A 916-nucleotide genomic window follows, 5' to 3' on the forward strand; every position below is an offset into this window, starting at 1 on the left:
TGGTTCAGCGGCAGGGGCAGAGGGAAATGAGGGATGTGCTGCCAGAGGGGCATCCATCTCACCATGGCTGAATCCAGGCCAAGGCTGCAGCGGGTCCCGACAGTGACACTATTCAGCTTAAACAGCCAAGGAGATACAAGAACAACGGGCTGAAGCACGGAATCATAGAATAGTTTGGGTTGGAAGGGACCCTTAAAGGCCATCAAGTCCAAAATCCCCTGCCGTGGGCAGGGCCACCTCCCCCCAGCCCAGGTTGCTCCAAGCCCCGTCCAACCTGGCCTTGAACACCTCCAGGGATGGGGCAGCCACAGCTTCTCGGGGCAACCTGCCCCAGGGGATCACCGCCCTCACAGGAAAGTTCTTCCTCAGATCTCATCTCAGTCTCCCCTCTTTCAGTTTAAAACCATTCCCCCTCATCCCATCACTCCCCTCCCTGACCCAGAGACCCCCCCAGCTCTCCTGGAGCCCCTTTAGGCACTGGAAGGGGCTCTGAGGTCTCCCCTTTTTCGCCTTCTCTTCTCCAGGCTGAACCCCCCCAACTCTCCCAGCCTGTCCTCCCAGCAGAGGGGCTCCGTCAGAACACACTGCCAACTCATGTCCAGCTTGTCACCCCCCAGCACCCCCAAGTCCTTCTCCTCAGGGCATCTCGAACACAGAGCTGCCAGCCGCGCTTTCTCCTTTCTGCCGCGCACATCTCGCGAGGGTGCCCTTGGGGTGGTGAATGCATGTGAAAGCTTCAGGGAAGAAACTGAGCAAACAGCCCAAAGCAAGCAAACAAGCCTCCCTGCTTCCCTTACATGTCATTATTAACAACCCTTTCTAGAAAAAGAGAGCAGATTTGGCTCTTAGTAAATCAAAGAATGAGACAAGCCCTTTATCCAAAACTAGAAGTCTTGGATTTTAAAAAAGAGGGGGG

This window comes from Charadrius vociferus, unplaced genomic scaffold (assembly GCF_000708025.1).
Source record: "Charadrius vociferus isolate BGI_N301 unplaced genomic scaffold, ASM70802v2 scaffold433, whole genome shotgun sequence".
Lineage (NCBI taxonomy): Eukaryota > Metazoa > Chordata > Aves > Charadriiformes > Charadriidae > Charadrius > Charadrius vociferus.